The following is a 22,065-nucleotide window of genomic DNA, read 5'->3' as shown; positions in this document are numbered from 1 at the left end:
GCAAACAGTTGCATTTATATACTGTTTGTGTGTCCTCATTTCCCAATATACCACCTTTACGTTTAACAAGATTTTTTTGTCAGTTCACCAAAACTCTTTAAAACTTGTCCTTTATACACTTTAGGGATTTTTCAAAGGATTTCAGGGTCAAACACATAAAGACATGTATTTCAAACTTCAGTTTATGATATATTTCTAAAATGTGAAAGAAATACAGATGCCTACATTTCATATAATGCAACGCATGATCATCTTTGAGATTATCAGTGTTACTTTTTTCAAACGTTAAAAGCCATTTCTATAGCCACAGGATACATTACACAACAGATTTGACAGACTTTACCTGAATAAAAACAGTAAAATGACCTATCAATATTGTCAAACACTGCTGTAAATCAGTGTTTTATTTACAGTGTATCGGTAAATAGTTAAAACAATGAGGTTTAAAATTGCAGAAAAATATTGTTGTTTGTTAGGTTTTATTAATTTTGTGCTAAAAGTACATGTAATGCATTTTTACTCAAATAAAATGATACATCAGTCAAAGTCAATATAATGTTGTAAAACTATTAACTGGGCTTATAATTACAACTATCTCTTTGAAAGTTTTGACTATATCACCTGTAATATGGGTTTTTACTTTTTGATGTAAATTCACATTAAAGCTGGGAGTTCTTCATCAAAGGACCCGATCCACAAACTCCAACATGATGGAAAGCGAACTCCATCCAATGCTGTTTTTTGGTTTTTTTTACACAGCAAAAAAGCTTCAGTAAGCCTCCAGAAGTTGTATTAAAATATTCAGATGAACTGTTAACTTAGTCTGATACCAGACTGCTGAAGGGAACAGGGGTGAGTCTAAAGGAGGACACTGGGTGTACCAGATCATATTAATTCAGATATTGTGTTAATTAATGTCCTAAGACCCGAACTCTTTCGTGGCATGCATTTTAATTTCTCTTTGCTATTTGGGCTTTATCATGTTCGACAGAATACTTGTCACGGCCCGGCAGACCAGCCTGAGGAATATTCAGCAGCAAATGGGCTTTGTTGTTGTTTTGCTTTCTCTCTTGTTCTCTCTCCTTCGTTCTCTCTCTCCCACTGTCGCCTGGGCAGAACTCATTATGGGTTTCTGCCTTTGGCCTACACACCTGTAGGATGATAAACACCGGCGTGTCATTAACCTGCCACTACTTAAAGGGAAGAAGCGAGGCTACTCATTGCTGAATCATTGTTTGACTTGTGTCAGTGAAACCCCGGCTTTGAGACTGCTTGCATCACTCTCTTGGATTGTGCATTTGTTCTAATTTGCCTTCTCGTTGTGTTTAGACACCCTGGACCTGTTCCTATTCCTTGTGGATACTTGAGTGTGAATGAGAGCAGAGTGGCTCGCAAAACGTTGTGTGTGACAGAACAGAAGTGAGAGTGTTTTCCCCATTCCTGTCCCTTGGATCCCCTGTAGACCCAACTCTTGCACTATTGTACATAGCACCTTATTCATTGTTGTACATATCATCTGGCATTTGTAAATGAATTCCTCTTTCTTTCTTTAAGCAACGGAGTCCCGCGCTTGAGTCCCCTAGTTTACCGTAACAAAGATATATATAGTCACAACACAATATAAATATATATATATATTTACTTATTTGATATTATTTGATTTGGTTTGAGATTGGACTGTAATTATTTTATTTAAGAAAATGTTTTCTTTATGGGCGATCGTGGCTCAAGAGTTGGAAGTTCGCCTTGTAATCGGAAGGTTGCCGGTTCGAGCCCTGGCTTGGACAGTCTCGGTCGTTGTGTCCTTGGGCAAGACACTTCACCCGTTGCCTACTGGTGGTGGTCAGAGGGCCCGGTGGCGCCAGTGTCCGGCAGCCTCGCCTCTGTCAGTGCGCCCCAGGGTGGCTGTGGCTACAATGTAGCTGCCATCACCAGTGTGTGAATGTGTGTGTGAATGGGTGGATGACTGGATATGTAAAGCACTTTGGGGTCCTTAGGGACTAGAAAAGCGCTATATAAATACAGGCCATTTACCATTTACCATGAAAAAAACAACAACAACAAAAAACTGTGCACATCACAAGGACTTTGTTGCCACAAAGTCCTTGTGATGTGCACTGGTTTGACCCTCAGTGTCAACAATAAAGTTTACCGAAACTGCTGGATTTCTGGTAAATAACTGCTTTGGGGGAGTATCTTGCGTGGGTGGGAGGTGAAAGAAGAGGGAGAGAAAGTTTGCCCGTTAAAAAAAATTATGTACACAATAATCTTGTCCTTGTTTGACTTCAAAATACAGTTTCATCTGTGTTTGTGCTCTGCTAGGAGGCATCATGGGGAGAACTGTGGTGCAGTTCACTCTCATTGGGCTGCAGCTGGCTTTGGCTTCCACACTGCCAAACAGGGTCAAAATACATAAATGGCCATAGCACCACTTTAAGGATCCATAATTAAAAATTAAATATAAAGAGTTAAATAAATAGTTTAAAAGCCAAAAACAAAAGAAAACAAAACAAACTTTTTATGTACCTCTGCAATTCATATTTCACAAATAATGAGATATCTGAGGTGTGTGATTGAATATTTTGCGTCTCAGCATCTTTCTGTCAGTTCAACACCAAACTCTGTGGGGGTTGAAGGTTCTCATGACTATTCTCAGGATTATATCATGTTGTTCATGTGTGGTGTTTGTGTACAAGTCAGCTGACACATTAACACTGGCAGTTGTGCATTAGTTTGGAGATAAAAAGAAGGATTGGGGTAAGATGAAGTATTCTGCTAAGCAATATGAAATAATGTAATGTCCCATGAAGTGAAGAATTTCTAACTGTATGTGTTTGTATGTCTTCATTATCCTTTCTGTGCATCCACAATCACAGATCTCATTTTAATTGTTCAGGCTTGTTATTTGATGATGGTGTTGATTGGTTAAAGTAAATTTGGCTTGTTTGGTTGTTTGAACTATGGAAACATGTGTTGGATGTTTCTAATAACTCCCCTTATGATGCATAAAAAGTTGGTCTTCAGCAAATAAATGTAAGTGAGTGTCATGCTCTTTTGCGTGTGTGCCATGAAGACTAGATGAAAAATAATTTGAAGGTTTTTGCAGTGAGACCAATGAAATTCCACTGAAACCAGTCAATGAGATTGGTTAAGCCTGTCGTTTTTTCTCAGGATGACTGGGACATCTACAGCTTTCACATAAAATCCGCAGTGACCAGTTGCTATGCCACCACTGTCATCACAAGTCGTCCCCTTCATAAATTTGTAATCTGATGGCAATCTCTGCAATCCTGGTGTTAAAGTCCACCCATATGGAAAAGAAATAGTAAAAACTTACATGTGATTACTAAATCATATAAGGCTTACATGATTTACTCATGAAAGTGGCCACTTTCTCATTACTTTCATACATTGTTTTAGTAAGTATCCAAAACATACAAGTTTCATTATATAATTTTTCAAGGGATCTTATATCTGTTTTCACTCTTATATGCTTTTCAAGTTTCACACAAGACAGATACAAACTTTACAAGATTTATATATATCTTTTCCATATGGGCACAATATCGACTTCATCCATAAGTTCCTATACATTTAATGTGTATTAGTAAGTTTTGACACTATTTTGAGTTAAAGCATATGAAGGCTGGTAGATGCTTGTATTTTTTCAGCAGATGCTTCATCTGTGGTCATGTATCTTTCACTAGAGCAATGATAGTCTCCCAGTGTAATGGAACATGTCTTCATTGTGTATTTTATATTCCTTTTCTTTGTACAGTTTTACAAAAAAGAGAGAGAGAGAGAGAGAATTTATTTTCATCATTAAATCCTGCCAAACACAACAAGCAGCCTGTTTCTTGTTCTTGTAGGATGAAGTGCTGGGAATAAAGAATGTTAAGCTAGCTGAAATTACGTTGCCTGCAACAAACTTTAGTGAGGACAGCATATTGTTCTTTTAAAGATATAAGTTTGTTTACACATCCAAGGAGGCTCCCGAGATGTCATCCCGGTTGATATGGTGCACATCAGCTGGCATAGAGCTGCCTCTAGAGAAAAGAGGTTAAAAATATTTAACCAGCTTAAAAAACTACAGGCAGATGCCATTTTATTACAAGAGACTCATAGACCTGTCACAGCTACAAATTAACTTAAAACACCTACATTTCCTAATGTGTTCTCAGCCTGCTAGAACTCTAGACATAGTAAATAGTACTCAATACAGTTATAGATCCAGAGGGTAAATTTCTAATCATTAAATTATCAATACTTAACAAAAAAAAATATGTATTTTAAGTATATATGGCCATAATGTTGATGACCCCTCATTCTTCCACACTTTTTTTTTACTGCAACATTTCAGACACTGAGATGCATCCTACAGCTGTCAGCTATCATGCTCCTGTATCTTTAATACTAATACATAAGAAGAACATTCCGCCAAGTAAAAACTGGAGATTTAATGCCTCATTGTTCAAAGACGAAGAATTTATTTATTTTATTTTTTTTTTTTTTAAAGGGGTAGACTTTACATTTAGACTATAATGACCTGCTTCGAACATCGGCATCTGTTCTCTGGTAAGCAGGGAAAGCTGTGATGATAGATAAAAAAATTTATCTCTCATTCCATAAGAAGAAAGGAGAACACAAAAATAGTCTGAAATTTGAAAAAAACACAAAATCCTTAGAAGAAGCCTACGTGTCCGGCTAGGAACAGGAAATACGTAGCAAAATACATAAAACAAAACTAGAATTAAATGAAATTATTCATTAAAAAAAACCCACAATTCTCAGTAAAAATTTTTTGAACATGGTAATGACTTCTACCTAACCAGTTAAAAATAAAGAAAGAACTCTATGTGATGTTAAATACTTATCTGGGCACACAGTATATTAGCCTGAAAGAATAGAAAATATTTTTAGGGATTTGTATAAAACGTTCTATTCACCTTTATATTCATAAACACATCTAAAAATGAAACTGATCCACTTCTTGACAATGTAACCCTTCCAAAGTTACCAGACAGTCAAGCAATTGCACTGGATTCACCGCTAACATCTAGTGATTTCAGGAAGCGCTGAAAAGTATGCCCAATTATAAGGCTCCAGGTTCAGATGGATTTCCAGCAGAATTCTGTAAAGAATTCAGGACAATTCTGGCACCAGTATTCTACAGAATGTTGCAGAAAATGACAAACTACCACCAAATATGAATTTTGCTGACATTAGTCTCCTGCTAAGACCAGGCAAAGACCCTATATTTCATTATTAATGTAGATTTCAAAATAATCCGCAAAGTTCTCTCAAAGAGAAGACAAAAATAATACATCCTAAGCTAACTGGTTTCATGAAAGGGAGGTACTCATAAACAAAAATACGTAGATTACGTAATTTAATAGACTATTAATGTAGTAAAAGCACTGAAACCACAATATTGTCTCTAGATGTAGAAACAGCGTTTGACAGAGTTAACTGGAAATTTTGCCACTTTCCACAAATCTGGTTTTGGAAATTCTTTCATAAACTGGTAAAAAAAATATTATTATAATTGCTGCTGCTGCTGCGATTGCTTCTGTGGTTTCCCTACTGTGTAGTAGTGATGGGATTTCCGGATCTTTTTAGAGATTCGGCTCTTTCTAGTGATGGTAAATTTGATTCTTTTTACTGAATCGAGTGTTAATGAGTCCCTCACCAAAGTGAATCGGATTTTTTTAGTCATTTGATTCACTGAATCAGTTGACCAGAGAGTGCAAAAATTTTACATTTTCACTCAAACTTAATTTGTTTCCCTTTTCATGTAAATCCCACTGCTAAGATGAATGATTTTATAGAGAAAAAAGAGCAAAAACATTTCTAAAATTAAGCAACTTCCTATCAAAATTGCTTAATAAACATTTATTTTGTTTATTTGTATTGTATTAGTATTTTCCTTAAGTGTGTCAAATATATATTTTCTCATCTAAATGTCCACTGCGCTGTGAGGCAGGGGGCGGTAATGCGCCTTAACATTGGTGGCCAACCAAGAAGAAGAAGAAGCTGTGAGCCAGGAGGGAGGGGGTGAGTGAGTGATTCGTTCGCTCGCTCTTTGATTCAGCACAGGAGGGAGGGGTGAGCGAGTCTTGAGTTATTCGCTTATGATTCAGCACAGGAAGCGAGGGGGTGAGTAGCTCAAATGTGTTGTTAGCATGTTAGCAGCGCGATGCTACTCTGAACCGAGGAGCTATTTTCTTGATGTGAGCTTCTACTCAGGGTTTTTTCTTCCAGTTCAGAGCAGAAATGCTTTTGTTACGAAACTGGCTGTTGTTTTCCCCCCACAATTTTAATTATAAGCTAGATATATTTCTACTAATGGAATTAGTTTGCTAACAGCAACAGGGATGAGTCAGTGAGTCAGTTGGGCTTGTGAATCATGATTCACGAGTCAGTAAAGTGATTCTCGAGTATTGAACGATTCGTTCACGAATCGAACATCACTAGCTCTTTCGGTTCAGCTCACTAAAAAGAGCTGGCTCTTTCGGCTCTGAACCGGCTCTTCAGGTTGTTTTGTTGCTTTAATTAATTTATTATTAACAATAATATAAAATTATGCACAAAAGGAATTACTAACGTTAAAAAAAGTGATTGTATTTATTTATGTTTATATATAAATATATGCGGTGGCCCCTAGAGACAAAACACGTACAAACTCCAAAACACATTTCTAGCATGAACTGAACTTCCAAAGCAGAGCTACTAGATCACTTAAATTACACAATTGAAAGCATGTGTGTATTGTTTGTGTAATTATACACAGGCACTCATATATATTCAAATAATTTAAAAAAAAAAGTTCATTTACCTGTTACTACCACACACCAAATCCGGTCGTTGGTACTTGCTGGCTTGTGTAGCCACAAGATAACAAAACCTCAACACTGCACCTAGCATCCTGGAGCACTTCTGTTGTCTTTTGTACGTGTTTTGAGTTTTTATGTGCTTCTGAGTTTTTACGTGCTTCGGAGTTTGTACGTGTTTTGGAGTTTGTATGCTTCAGAGTTCGTACGTGATTTGAAGTTTGTATGTGCTTTGTCTCTAGGGGCCACCGTAAACAGTGAATTTTGAGATTAAACTGACTTTTAAAATGTTTTTATACAAAGAGGAAAGAGAAGGCGCATTTCCACCGAGAGGAGCAGGGTTTGCAACAGCATGTTCATCATAAAGTCTGCAACCTGGACAGAAATATTATATCAACTGTTTTTTAATAGTTATTCAACTGTATTCTAAGCACCAGCTGTCTGTTAGAATGTGATTTTTTTTCTCTCTCTGTTGGCAGAGGTATAAAAAATGCGCAGGAAAATCTGACGTGCATGGCAAACTTCACCGACGATATTTAGGGAGGAATAAACACACATCAAACATAAATGAACCATTTGCCTGTCTCCATAATTGAGAGCATTTTCTCTTCTTATGTCAACACTCTCTCTCTCTCTCTTTTTTTTTTTGCTTTTTCGGTCATGTTATGTTTACCTGTCAAAGGCTTGTTACAAACTATGAAACACATCGTTCAGACTTCTGGATGTTAGAAGAAAACTAATACTGCTCATGAAGGAGACTAAAGGCAGGAAGGTGTCCTTTAAAACTAAACATGTTAATAGGACCTCCCTATTTATATCATAGTTTATGATATAGCACATGTATTTCAGTAATAGCCTGCTGATTTCAGTGTGGTGAACAGTCGCACAGCTCACGTAGGCATTATCTGTGATACTCCTTAACTATAATTTATCCAAGCTAACTTCAGTTAACCATTCAGACAGTTCTTTTGCAATGACAAACATAAACACCCATGCTGCCGGTAGGTTTCCTCAGTGCCAGCTGTTAACATTATAGCTGCTTATGCAGTAACCATGGTAACCACGGACTCTGAGCGGCTGGATCGACGGAGGTCAGACAACAATTTTACATACAGTGGGGCAAAAAAGTATTTAGTCAGCCACCGATTGTGCAAGTTCCCCCACTTAAAATGATGACAGAGGTCAGTAATTTGCACCAGAGGTACACTTCAACTGTGAGAGACAGAATGTGAAAAAAAAAATCCATGAATTCACATGGTAGGATTTGTAAAGAATTTATTCGTAAATTAGGGTGGAAAATAAGTATTTGGTCACCTCAAACAAGGAAAATCTCTGGCTCTCACAGACCTGTAACGTCCTCTGTAAGAAGCTTTTCTGTCCCCCACTGGTTACCTGTATGAATGGCACCTGTTTGAACTCATCATCTGTATAAAAGACACCTGTCCACAGCCTCAAACAGTCAGACTCCAAACTCCGCCATGGCCAAGACCAAAGAGCTTTCGAAGGACACCAGGAAAAGTATTGTAGACCTGCACCAGACTGGGAAGAGTGAATCTACAATAGGCAAGCAGCTTGGTGTGAAAAAATCAACTGTGGGAGCAATCATCAGAAAATGGAAGACATACAAGACCACAGATAATCTCCCACGATCTGGGGCTCCACGCAAGATCTCATCCCGTGGGGTCAAAATGATCATGAGAACGGTGAGCAAAGATCCCAGAACCACACGGGGGGACCTGGTGAATGACCTGCAGAGAGCTGGGACCACAGTAACAAAGGTCACCATCAGTAACACACTAAAACGGCAGGGAATCAAATCCCGCAGTGCCAGACGTGTTCCGCTGCTGAAGCCAGTGCATGTCCAGGCCCGTCTGAAGTTTGCCAGAGAGCACATGGATGATACAGCAGAGGATTGGGAGAATGTCATGTGGTCAGATGAAACCAAAGTAGAACTTTTTGGTATAAACTCAACTCGTCGTGTTTGGAGGAAGAAGAATACTGAGTTGCATCCCAAGAACACCATACCTACTGTGAAGCATGGGGGTGGAAACATCATGCTATGGGGCTGTTTTTCTGCCAAGGGGACAGGACGACTGATCCGTGTTAAGGACAGAATGAATGGGGCCATGTATCGTGAGATTTTGAGCCAAAACCTCCTTCCATCAGTGAGAACTTTGAAGATGAAACGAGGCTGGGTCTTCCAACATGACAATGATCCAAAACACACCGCCCGGGCAACAAAGGAGTGGCTCCGTAAGAAGCATTTGAAAGTCCTGGAGTGGCCTAGCCAGTCTCCAGACCTCAACCCCATAGAAAATCTGTGGCGGGAGTTGAAAGTCCGTGTTGCTCGGCGACAGCCCCAAAACATCACTGCTCTCGAGAAGATCTGCATGGAGGAATGGGCCAAAATACCAGCTACTGTGTGTGCAAACCTGGTAAAGACCTATAGTAAACGTTTGACCTCTGTTATTGCCAACAAAGGTTATGTTACAAAGTATTGAGTTGTATTTTTGTTATTGACCAAATACTTATTTTCCACCCTGATTTACGAATAAATTCTTTACAAATCCTACCATGTGGATTCATGGATTTTTTTTTCACATTCTGTCTCTCACAGTTGACGTGTACCTCTGGTGCAAATTACTGACCTCTGTCATCATTTTAAGTGGGGGAACTTGCACAATCGGTGGCTGACTAAATACTTTTTTGCCCCACTGTATGGGTGCTTGTGTATAAATACACAAACAATACACATATGCTTTCAATTGTGTAATTTAAGTGATCTAGGGTAGCTCTGTTTTGGAAGTTCAGTTAATGCTAGAAATGTGTTTTGGAGTTTGTACGTGCTTTGGCCAAAGTATATATTTATATATAAACATTAGGGGTGCAACAATATTCGTATCGATATTGAACCGTTCGATACAGTGCTTTCGGTTCGGTACGCATATGTATCGAACAATGCAAAATTTGTAATTTATTTTATCAACTTTCCTTCTGACGATGCTGTCTGTGTTGAGCGCTCAGTGAATCTGCGTTCGACTACTCCGCCTAGGCTGCACTGCCGAGCGCAGATCCACTGAGCGCTCAACACAGACAGCATAGTCAGAAGGAAGAGCGCAGGGCAAGCTAGCGAGACAGAAGTTAAGCTCTCCTGGCAACATGGCAAATTGAACCTCCCCCACCCTCATTCAGATGTGGCGTTTGGAATTATTTTGGTTTTCATGTGACGTATGACCCTGAAGGTAAGCGCGTCATGGACTAAAGTAAAACAGTATGTTGGATGTGCCACGCAATGCTCAATTACATGGGTGGGAGCTAGTGTGTTAGCGCAGTTAGCTCGTTAACGTGTTGGCCGTCTAGCCCCATGCACGGGGCGATCAGGGGCAGCTCGTTAACGGAGATTTGCTGTGTTGTGGCGTTAAGGTCATTTCAACGAGATTAACCTGAAAGCACTAGTGGGAACACAACGAATATGACTGCACATTTACTCCGACATCATCCTAGTGCAAAGACAAGTGGAAGCAGACAACAACAACAAGCAAGCATGCTACAAACTTTAGCCAAGTCGTTTAGACAGCCGTTAGCACATGATTCAACTTATGGGGACCTGATATGTTTAATATGCTGCTGAGAATATAGCCCAGAAGAAGCGTATAGTATAGCTTTTATTTTGGAAAGAGACATTTCTCTGTAATAAACTCTCTTTTCCAAAGATGAGTAATTCCTCAATCAGATACAGGGCTCGCAATATCGCTAGCCCGACGTCCCGGGGCTAGCGATTTTTCCAGTCGGACTACCAAAATCTATCTCTGCCCTGCCCGTCGGCCTATCGCAGGAAGGAAAAATATATGTGAATGCTTTTGCATTCTTTCGGAAATGTAGCTGGGTAATTATGTCATTGGCATCGGTGAGCCACTGTCAATATGTGACATATTGAAATTGCGTTTGAATTTGCACTTGTTTTTTGCTTTCACTTTGCAATCGTGCAAACTGTGTATAGAGAGCGACAGCACTGATCTGTGAGTGATGATAATTTGTGCACAAATTCCTCTGACATCGTCTTATCAATCGTTAGCTTACTATGCAAACATGACAAGTGAAATCTCCTGCAGCAAGCTTAAACATGTGAGAGGTTGATCACGCAGAGAATCGCTGAGCGTTATGCGAGTCTGTGTGTAAAAGCAGCAGGATATATATTTTAGTTCTGCTGAGCCAAATAAGACGGGTCAGGGTGAAGAAGTGACAGCCAAAGAAAAGCTTACCACAAAACGGAAAAGTTATGACAAATCAGACTATAAGGCAAAAAGAAAGTGCAGCTTTATGGTTTCATGGACAAAAGAATTTCTGTGGCTGCAATATGATGAGCTATATAACCAGGGCTGCACATAAGTGGTCCGCAGGTGCGCATTCGCTGTCAAAATAAAAAACACGCACAAGGGTTAGGGTTAAATTTAAAAACTGTACTTTTGAGTTAAAATATATATTTATAATTTTAATAAATGACAAATTAAAAAGGCATGAACATTTTTTTTGTATTGAAAAAATATCTAACCGTGACACCAAAGTATCGAACCGAACCGTGAATTTTGTGTATCGTTGCACCCCTAATAAACATATATAAACAAAACCCCGTTTTTTTGGTTTTTTTTACATTATTAATTCCTTTTGTGCATAGTTTTATATTGCTGTTAATAATTAATTAAAGCAACAAAACAACCTAAAGAGCCGGCTCTTTTTAGTGAGCCAAACCGAAAGAGCCCGTTCTCTAAAAAGAGCTGGAAATCCCATCACTAGTGTTTTTGCACGCGTGTGTGTCCTTGCTGCATTGGTTTTCAATCTTAGCTCTTGTCTCACTCTCTCTTTTCAGCTGTAGAGGCTGCAGTTTATGAGGAGGTACAGCAAGCTCCTGTCAGAAAACTAAAGATTAAAAACCAGGAGGCAGACGTTACTGGGTATATTTTCTTTTCTTTTTTGTATTTATGTTTTTGTTTTGCTTTAGAATCCAGCCATTTCTACAAAGATTAATGATCTCTTTATTCTTTCTTTTGTAGGGAGATGGTTGTTGACTACAGCTTTGCTTCTCCTGTCTCAATGAACTGTTGGCTCATGTCTGCTGACTCTGCCCTGCAGAGACCACTGTTCCAGTTTGTCATTACACAGCTTTAACTGGCAAATATGTTGATTTATTTGAAAAATCTTTAATTTAAAAGGAAAACAAGGCAAAAACATATATTGTGGAAACTTTCTTTCCATCTGTTTCCAACATGTAGAAATATAACTGTGAATGTGGATCTAGTGTCAGACAGCATTACCAATTAAAAATAACATACATAAATCAGGATTTATGATTACCACCATCTGCCATTAACATAGCGTCCAAAATGACACAAATGCAGTTGAGATGACAATAATAGGCATACTTCTACACCTTTATTTTTTAAATACGTTGAAAAATGTAAATTTTTGTAAATTTTAACTACAGTAATCATATTGTTATAGCTAAATGTTAATCAGCTTTGCTGGCTGATCTGGAAGAGAGTTGGATTGTAGAAGGTTTGCTTATAAATAACAATTTCAAATATTTCTGAATCCTGGTTAAGTACCAGAACATTGAGAGAGGAAACTTTTTAAAACATCTCTTCTGTTTTGTCTTTAGCCTCAAACTGCAAATGACATGTAATGAGGCTGACTTGATTCAAGGATCTCTGACAAATATAATGTTGTTATTTTTCTTGCATAATTTCATGACTTCCTCAGAACAGTTTATGGAATGGATATCAAGCGAATGAATAAAGAATCCAAACTATTCCCTAACCTTGTTTGCGAGCTCTTCTGTACAACAGCTGTAAGCCCCTCCTGCTGGGGAGGTTGATGTACAAGAAATTCAAAACATGCCTCCCATGAACCACTAGGAGGAAGTAGGTCAAATGCAATGGTTATGCTGCTGTGCAAAAGTCTTGAGCCACCCTTGTTTCTTTGAAGTTTTCATTTGGACATTGGCTCCCTTTTCGCTCATTTACGTCCAGTATTACTTGAGTATTTGCAAGGAAATGCTACATATTATATATATATAGCATTTCTTTGCATTATGTTTTTCTATAGCCACTTAACACTGACCTATTCCTGCATAAGGAGGCACCTAGCTCAAACAATGAAACAGTTTAGAACCCATTCGTAAATTGTAATACCTTTCTTTCTAGTAGCATGTGGCACAAACACATAACTTCAGCCAATTTCTTTAGTTGAATCTATAAAAGGTGCCAATGATAACAATGTGACAGGTGGGAAAAAGTATTTTTCCACCAACCAAAGAGCTATTAGCTGAAAATGCATATGAGTGCAGTGTGTCCTTAAAAGCACTGGGGGAAACACAACAAATAGTGGACAAAGATGAAATGGCAGGCCTAAAACGACTATCTACAGCAGATGAACACTATCGGAAAGTCATGTCCTGAAGAGCTGCATCTGTTCACTAAAGCCTCATCAGAAACGGTCTCAGTGGAAGGGTGGCTGTCAAGAAGCCATTTGTGCGACATGGAAAGAGAAAGAAAAGGTTCAGTCATGCCAAATTACATAAGAAGTGGACTGAAAATCAGTGAGAAAATGATATGGTATGAAGTGATGAGTCCAAATGTTGGTTCAAAATCTCAATATGAAAAAAAGAGGTCAGAAAAGCAGAACACGGACCTGGGAATAATGTCACAATCAAGTAAACGGCATTCTGGTTAGCCTTGTCAGAGAAGTCGGGATTCCAATTAGTGATGGTAAATTTGATTCTTTTTTACTGAATCAAGTTTTAATGAGTCACTCACCAAAGTGAATCGGGTTTTTTGAGTCATTAGATTCACTGAGTCAGTTGACCAGAGAGTGCAAGAAATATACATTTTCACTCAAACTTAATTTGTTTCTCTTTTCATGTATATCCTACTGCTAAGATGAGTGATTCTAAAAGAAAACAACTATTTTATAGAGCAAAAAAGGGCAAAAACATTTCTAAAATTAAGCAATTTCATATCAAAATTGCTTAATAAACATTTATTTTGTTTATTTTTATTTTATTAGTATTTTCCTTAAATGTGTCAAATATATATTTTCTCATCTAAATGTCCACTGAGCTGTGAGCCAGGGGGCGGTAATGCACCTTAACATTGGTTGCCAACTGTAACCCCCCTCAGTCTCTATGTCCGGTGCTGTATGAGTAAAACTCTCTGGATCCGAGATGGGTAGAGCTCAGGCGTGGTTTATTCCCCTTTTTGCGGGTCTCTGCAATAACATAAGACATGAATAACCATGGGTTTCCAGTAACAGGATTCCGCCAAACACAGCAAAAGCTTCATTGCTACAAACGGATAACCTAATGATCGTATAGTGGAACTCTCAGTTTTCTTAAAATAAATGAAAAAATAAATATTGATTGAAAAATAAAATGGCCACAAAACTTATGATGGAAAATAAAATAAAAATATTACTGCATTGTGGTTTAGGTAAAAAAAAAGAGAAATTAATTCACTTAAATGCACATTCATGTGAATATAAATAAACTTCCAGACCAAAGCCAAAATTTCCTTTCATGTACAATAGTAAATGGAACAATGCTGCCATCTACTGGGCAAAACTTAATAAGCAGTATTCCTTAAACAGAATTAGCCTGCAGCTCAACCAAATACATGTTTCAAAATACACATACCTGCAATAACATGGGGCATGAATAACCATGGGTTTCCAGCAACAGGATTCCGCCCAAACTATCAAGAGAAGTTTCAAATTATTAGACACGACAGTCTCCTCTAGCTGTTAGCTGCTAGCTCAGCGTGTCCACTTTTCCTACCGTCTAACCCATTAATTGCAAAACAAGATCATAAAACCGAAATCTACTCAGATGCTACTGTATGGGCAGTTCTTGCTGTTAATGCACTGTCATGTTAACCTCAATGAGGATTTTCAAATATGTTTGTGGCAGAGAAAAGGACATTAAAGAAACTGATGGACATTATGAACAATGCTGGGCATCCTCTGCACACGGCCATTAACAACCAGAAGAGTCTGTTCAGTGACAGGTTGCTTCTCCCAAAGACAAGAACTAACAGACTTAAAAACTCCTTTGTCCCACACGCCATCAAACTGTTTAACTCCTCTCTGGAGGGGAGAGGGAGGGGAAACAGGAGGACAAAGGAGGGGGGAACAACTAAGCTGTAGTGCCTCTTCACCTCACTGTACAATACCTTGTGCAATACTTTTTGTAAATAGTCAATGGTGCAATAGACCTCAATACTTGAAATGTGCAATTCACTTGTATTTTTATTTTTATTCCTATTTATTCTATTTATCCTCTTCGTATATTTTATTTATATTTGTCTCTGTATTTATATATGTGTGTGTGTGTGTGTGTATATATATATATATATATATATATATATATATATATATATATATATATATATATACATATATATATATATATAATATTCTGTAACTCTGTAACTTCTGTCAGTGCTGTGATTTTTGGAAATCGAATTTCCCAGAGGAACCCACCCGAGGGATTAATAAAGTTCTATCTTATCTTATCTTAAACTCATGTTCAGTCAGGGCGGACTGAGGAAGAATTTACCACAGCAAAAGCTTCATTGCTACTAACGGATAAGCTTAGGGAAAACCCGTTTACCAGTAGCAGACTTCCGCTGCGGATTTTCAAAATAAAAGTTTCAAAATAAACCCATGGTTGAGATCCCAAGTTTAACAGGAATTTAACAACAACAAAACCATATTCATTCTTTTACATCGTTACACAACCAAGAAGAAGAAGAAGCTGTGAGCCAGGAGGGAGGGGGTGAGTGAGTGATTCGTTTGCTCTATGATCCAGCACAAGAGGGAGGGGGTGAGCGAGTCCTGAATGATTCGCTTGCTCTATGATTCAGCACAGGAGGGAAGGAGTAAGTAGCTCAAATGTGCTGTAGCATGTTAGCAGAGCGATGCTACTGTGAACCGAGGGGCTATTGTCTTGATGTAAGCTTCTACTCTGGGTTTTTTCTTCCAGTTCAGAGCAGAAATTCTTTTGTTAAGATACTGGATGTTGTGTTTTGCTCCACAATTTTAATTTTAAGCTAGATATATTGCTGCTAACAGCAACAGGGATGAGTCAGTGAGTCAGTTGGGCTTGTGAATCATGATTCATGAGTCAGTAAAGTGATTCTCGAGTATTGAACGATTCGTTCATGATTCACGCACCACTAATTCCAATTAGAGATGGCACGATACCACTTTTTTTATGTCCGATACCGATATCATAAATTTGGATATCTGCCAATACTGATATGAATCCGATATAGTGTTTTTTAATCAATAAAACTGTTTTTTTTATATCTTGCTGCATTTTGTATAAGTTCATACTCAAATTTAAATAAACAACAACACTAAAGTTATTCTGTTACACCTGTATGCACCCAAAATATTTCATAGTTCAGCAATACTGATCAATCTAATAAAGTTAAACCTACTCCATCCTCCCTATTCTGGTATTTGAAAGAGTACTTAGCAGAAATATTAAGCAACCTAACTAATAGGGTTGCAAACTCCCAGCAAAAGAAAATAGGGAACCACCACCCACCCTCCACCTCATGATGCTTAATCGATGTACTCAACTTTAATTTGATGCAGGGTGAAAAAAAATGCACAGAAATAAATTATTTTTCAAGAATAATTAAATAGATTCAACATCTTTCTTCAACAGAATTGCAGACTGCACAGCTGTTATCTTCCCAAAGGAAAAAGTAGTATAGCTTACTAGGGTATATTAGACTTAACAGTTACAATAATGGACTTCTATACATTTTACATCAGATTAAAACTTTGGGTGTAAGATTCGGATAATTATTAAATAATTAAAAGCTAGACATTTTAAATGAGAATAAGAAAGAAAAGTATGTCTTTGTGCCCCCTTTTCCTGTTAATGCCCTACCGGCCCCCCTGGCTAAACTTTGCTAGATCCGCCCCTGCACAGTTACCAGCTGTCAGCTAAGTAGAAAAAGATCCTGGTGTAGAAACTAATATTAAATAAATTCTAACAACAGCTTATCAAGGGTAAACGTGCTGCTGTTGTTCAGCCGCTGGTTTCCTCTTTCTGGTGCAAAGTGGGCCAAAAACAAAGAAGAGAGACGGACTCGACAGAAAAGCCGATCAGCTGATCATTGATCAGTTTCACGATTGAAGTAGCAGCAGGAGAGGGAGAGAGAGAGAGGCAGTCACTCCATATATCGGTTGTTAAGCTTAACATGGGAATGCTTTACAAACATTCAGAGATGAACTTACACACTTGCTTTACTTCTCTCTGGGATAACTTCCTCGGAGATGAAATGCCGGTTTGGTAGCGAGGCTACAAATACACACAGCCGCTCTATCACGTGAGCACACTGCTCCGACGTGCTACGGTTATGAGGAGAGTTACGCCATGTCGCAAGTTTTCTGAGGTGCTTTTTTGATATTTAATGGATCGGATTATATTTTTTATTTCTCGCCGATATCTGATCCAGTAATTTAGGTCAGTATCGGACCGATACCGATACGTAATATCGGTACAGTCCATCTCTAATTCCAATATGGCAATGCCCTTGAAAACGGTTGTTTTGCTAGCCCTCTACAAAAATAAATTACTACTAAATACACATGCAGCCATAGCTGGACTCGGTGGGCCGATGGTGTGTATAGTTTATTTTCGTTATGCTGACTTTTTTTCTTTTTTTTGGCCTGTCCCATTTGGTTCTTTAGCCGTCAGAATTGTTGTCTGAAGACCAACAAGGACACCCAATGGATTGATTTTGCCAAATGGATCATCATGGCATTGCCGTATTGGTCCATTTAATCGACCTTTGTTTTTATTATTTATTTTATTTTATTTTCAGTTGTTATAGATGGGACAGACATGAGTGAGGGATAGGAAAGGGAGAAAGAAAGAGGAAGGAAAAGAAAAACAGAAGGGCAGAGGGACAGTGAGAAAGGGAAAAAAAAATCTCCTGGATCACCTGTTGAGAGAAAAAGAATAGAAAACAAGCAAAAATAACCAAACGTTATGCTGACTTTTTACAGTCAGTTACAATAACTCGTACTGCGTACTAGCTAGCATGACGGAGTTTATATACTGCTGGCAGGTGCTATGATGTTACTGATAGTGAACTTTATTTTATTCTTAAGGTTAGTTATTAGAGTTGCCAACCGTCCTGTAAAAAACGGAATCATCTTGTATTCAGAGAGAATATTACGCTTTTCGTATTGAAGTGAAAAGGAACGCGATTTGTCCCATACTTCAGCTACAATGAAAAAAAGACACAAAGCTGGACTTCTGTGTCTTTACACTGCAGCTGTCTCTTCTTCTCTCATTCTCTCCCCCTCCTTCTCCTGTTGCTACCTTAATAATGAAACTGATCAATGATCAGCTGATCGGCTTTTCTGTCCTAAGTCCTGTCTCTCTTAATGTTTATCGCCCACTTTGCACCAGAAAGAAGAACCCAGCGGAGTTCGCGTTAAACAACAGCAGCACGTTTAAGCTTGATCAGCTGTTGTTAGAATTTAGTTAATATTACTTTCTACTATCAGCTGATGTTTGCTGGAGCCACAGCCGTTAAAGCTGCTGGTCATGATATTGTTTGTATATCTGGTGAGAGGGAAACATGAAGATGAAACCAGGAGATGCCCTTACTGCATCATGAGAGCTGAACAGGTGATGGAGAAAAAGGTTTACCTTTTAGGTGACATGAATGAGTTGAAGGGAAGTTATGAACTGTTTCTGAGAGACAAATAACACCAGGATCCTTTTTTTATGTAGCTGACAGCTGGTCACTGTGCAGGGGCGGGTCTAGCAAAGTTTGGCCAGGGGACCAGGCAGGGCATTAACAGGGAAAGGGGGGCACAAAGAAATACTTTTCTTTCTTATTCTCATTTAAAATGTCTAGCTTTTAAAGAAAAGTTTAAGCAGTCTTTTTAATCTTTGCACTGATTGGTGCTATTTACTAAGGTTTTTTACTCCAACAAGACTAGAGTTTTCTTTGTTATAAGCTAAGCTATAAAAGAAAGATTTGTATTCACTGCTGCACAAATTTAACTGTGAAATAAGTTAAATACCTCAGATTAAAATGAAGGTTAATGTCTTTCCTACGATAGCGTATTAGGCCACATTAGAGCTGTTATTCATTCTGTCTGTCTGTCTGTCTGTCTATCTTTCTTTCTTTCTATCTTTCTTTCTGCATTGCATGCTGTGGTGGAGGAGCGTGTAGTGAGTCTGACTGAGAGATTGAGAATTTGTTTCTAACTTTACTTTTCTGTCTGTTATGTCTTTTTTTCTCGATATTATAGTTTTGATTTTTATAGTCCCATCCATCCATCCATCCATTTTCATCCGCTTTGTCCGGGGCCGGGTCGCGGGGGCAGCAGCCTAAGCAAAGAGGCCCAGACCTCCCTCTCCCCAGCCACCTCCTCCAGCTTATCCGGGGGAATACCAAGGCGTTCCCAGGCCAGCCGAGAGATATAATCTCTCCAGCGTGTCCTGGGTCTGCCCCGGGGCCTCCTCCCGGTGGGACATGCCTGGAACACCTCACCCAGGAGGCGCCCAGGGGGCATCCTTGTCAGATGCCCGAACCACCTCAGCTGGCTCCTTTCGATGTGGAGCAGCAGCTGCTCTACTCTGAGCCCCTCCCGGATGGCCGAACTTCTCACCCTATCTCTAAGGGAGAGGCCAGCCACCCTTCGGAGGAAGCTCATTTCTGCCGCTTGTATCCGCGATCTCGTTCTTTCGGTCACTACCCACAGCTCGTGGCCATAGGTGAGGGTAGGGACGTAGATCTACCGGTAAATTGAGAGCTTCGCTTTTACACTCAGCTCCCTCTTCACCACGACGGACCGGTGCAGCGTCCGCATTACTGCAGCTGCAGCCCCAATCCGTCTGTCGATCTCCGGCTCCCTTCTCCCATCACTCGCGAACAAGACCCCGAGATACTTGAACTCCTCCACTTGGGGCAGGAACTCATCCCCGACCCGGAGTGGGCACTCCACCCTTTTCCGGCTGAGAACCATGGCCTCAGATTTGGAGGTGCTGATCCTCATTCCCGCTGCTTCACACTCGGCTGCGAACCGCTCCAGTGCGAGCTGGAGGCCCTCACCCGATGAAGCCAACAGAACCACATCATCTGCAAAAATCAGAGATGAGATTCTGAGGCCACCAAAGCGAAAGCCCTCCGCCACTTGGCTGCGCCTAGAAATCCTGTCCATAAAAATTATGAACAGAACCGGAGACAAAGGGCAGCCCTGGCGGAGCCCATCACCCACCGGGAACGAGTCCGACTTATTGCCGGCAATGCGAACCAAGCTCTTGCAACGGTTGTATAGGGATCGAATGGCCCGTAGCAATGGGCCAGACACCCCATATTCCCGCAACACCTCCCACAGGACACCCCGAGGGACACGGTCGAATGCCTTCTCCAAGTCCACAAAACACATGTAGACTGGTTGGGCAAACTCCCATGCACCCTCAAGTATCCTGGAGAGGATAAAGAGCTGGTCCAGTGTTCCGCGACCAGGACGAAAACCGCATTGTTCCTCCTGTATCCGAGGTTCGACTAACGGACGAACTCTCCTTTCCAGCACCCTGGCATAGACTTTCCCAGGGAGGCTGAGGAGTGTGATCCCCCTGTAGTTGGAACACACCCTCCGGTCCCCTTTCTTGAAGATGGGGACCACCACCCCGGTCTGCCAGTCCACAGGTACTGCCCCTGATCTCCATGCAACATTGCAGAGGCGTGTCAACCAGGACAGCCCTACAACGTCCAGAGCCTTCAGGAACTTGGGGCGGACCTCATCAACACCAGGGGCTCTGCCACCAAGGAGTTGTTTAACTGCCTCAGTGACCTCGCCCCCGGAAATTGGCGGGTCATTCCCCTCATCCCCAGACTCTGCTTCCTCCTCGGAAGACGTGTCAGTGGGATTAAGGAGGTCCTCGAAGTATTCCTTCCACCGCCTGACAATTTTCTCAGTCGACGTCAGCAGCGCTCCGCCAGCACTATACACAGTGCAGGTAGAGCACCGCTTTCCCCTCCTGAGACGTCTGACGGTTTGCCAGAATCTCTTCGAGGCAGCCCGAAAGTCTTTTTCCATGGCCTCTCCGAACTCCTCCCACACCCGAGTTTTTGCTTCAGCCACTGCCCGAGCCGCATTCCGCTTGGCCTGTCGATACCTGTCGGCTGCCTCCGGAGTCCCACAGGCTAACCAAGCCCGATAGGACTCCTTCTTCAGCCTGGTGACTCCCTTCACCTCTGGTGTCCACCATTTGGTTCGGGGATTACCACCACGGCAGGCACCAACCACCTTGCGGCCGCAGCTCAATGCAGCAGCTTCGGCAATGGAGACGCTGAACATGGTCCATTCGGACTCAATGTCCCCAGTCTCCCTCGGAATGCTGTTGAAGCTCTGCCGGAGGTGTGCGTTGAAGATCTCGCGGACTGGGGCCTCTGCTAGACGTTCCCAGCACACCCTCACTACGCGTTTAGGTGCACCAGGTCTGTCCAGCGTCTTCCCCCGCCACCTGATCCAACTCACCACCAGGTGGTGATCAGTTGACAGCTCAGCCCCTCTCTTTACCCGAGTGTCCAGAACATATGGTCGCAGGTCTGCTGATACGATTACAAAATCGATCATCAACCTACGGCCTAGAGCATCCTGGTGCCACGTGCACTTATGGACACTCTTATGTTCGAACAGGGTGTTCGTTATGGCCAAACTGTGATTAGCACAGAAGTCCAATAACAGAGCACCACTCGGGTTCAGATCAGGGAGGCCGTTCCTCCCAATCACGCCCCTCCAGGTCTCGCTGTCGTTACCCACGTGAGCATTGAAGTCTCCCAGCAAGACAACAGAGTCTCCAGGTGGAGCACCCTCCAGCAGCACCCCCCCCCCCCCCCCCCCCCCCCCCAGGGACTCTAAGAAGGCTGGGTACTCTGAACTGCCACTCGGCGCATAAGCGCAGATGACAATCAGGACCCGTTCCCCGACCCTAAGGCGCAGGGAACAAACCCTCTCGTCCACCGGGAAAAACCCCAACTGATTTTTATAGTGTGCGTGGAATTAAATTAAGTGTTACAGATTTTGTTGATTGCGTAAAACCGCAAATATTATTATTCCGATCAGGAAACTGTCACGGACCCAGTTCCAGGGATTCGGGGTCCGTGAGCAGTGTGGACTACTATTGTAGTTATTA

General features: G+C 40.7%; 1 long non-coding RNA gene across 1 annotated transcript; it reads left to right on the top strand.

Annotated features, from left to right (window-relative positions):
• Nucleotides 1-10,081: 10,081 nt before the first annotated feature.
• LOC145428908 (uncharacterized) lies at nucleotides 10,082-12,644 on the top strand. The gene is made up of 2 exons (XR_013909244.1): nucleotides 10,082-11,782; nucleotides 11,882-12,644. It is a non-coding gene; the product is annotated as an uncharacterized LOC145428908 (long non-coding RNA).
• The last annotated feature ends 9,421 nt before the right edge of the window (nucleotides 12,645-22,065 follow it).

The sequence above is a fragment of the Astatotilapia calliptera genome, chromosome 5 (assembly GCF_964374335.1).
Source record: "Astatotilapia calliptera chromosome 5, fAstCal68.1, whole genome shotgun sequence".
In the NCBI taxonomy this organism is placed as follows: Eukaryota; Metazoa; Chordata; class Actinopteri; order Cichliformes; family Cichlidae; genus Astatotilapia; species Astatotilapia calliptera.
Note: the sequence above shows the minus strand (reverse complement) of the source record. Positions and strands in the feature narration are given on the sequence as shown.